The following is a 701-nucleotide window of genomic DNA, read 5'->3' on the forward strand; positions in this document are numbered from 1 at the left end:
ACCATCAATGTAAATGGACTCAATTCACCAATTAAGAGAAATAGACTGGCACAGTGGATTAGGAAACAAAATCCAACAATATGCTGTATTAAAGAAACACATTTAACTCATAAAGACATCCATAGGCTAAAAGTCAAAGGATAGAACACAATATTACATGCCCCTGCACCTCAGAAAAAATCAGGGGTAGCAATCCTATTCTCAGACAATCTCAACTTCAAACCAAGAATGATCAAGTGAAATAAAGAAGGCCACTATATACTGTTTAGGGGAAAAATTCAAGAGGAAGAGGTAACACTCATAAATATATATGCACCAAACATGGCAGCACCCAACTATATAAAGCAAATCTTAATGGACATAAAAAATCTAATATCCAATACCACAGTCTTAACAAGAGACCTTAACACCCCCTTATCCCAAAAAAGTTAGTTCAACCAGACAAAAACTTAGCAAAGAAATAACAGAACAGAACCAGAGCTTGAAACAAATAGACTTGGTGGACATATACAGAGTGTTCCACCCAAACACAGCTGAATACACATTTTTCTCAGCTGTACATAGGTCATTTTCTAAAATAGACCACATACTGGTCCATAGATCATGCTTATGTATATGTAAGAAAACAGAAATTATCCCATGCATATGATCTGATCACAGTGCAATTAAACTGGAAATAAATGACAAAAGAAACCAGAAAA

This window comes from Octodon degus, unplaced genomic scaffold (genome assembly GCF_000260255.1).
Source record: "Octodon degus isolate 3935 unplaced genomic scaffold, OctDeg1.0 scaffold00178, whole genome shotgun sequence".
Lineage (NCBI taxonomy): Eukaryota > Metazoa > Chordata > Mammalia > Rodentia > Octodontidae > Octodon > Octodon degus.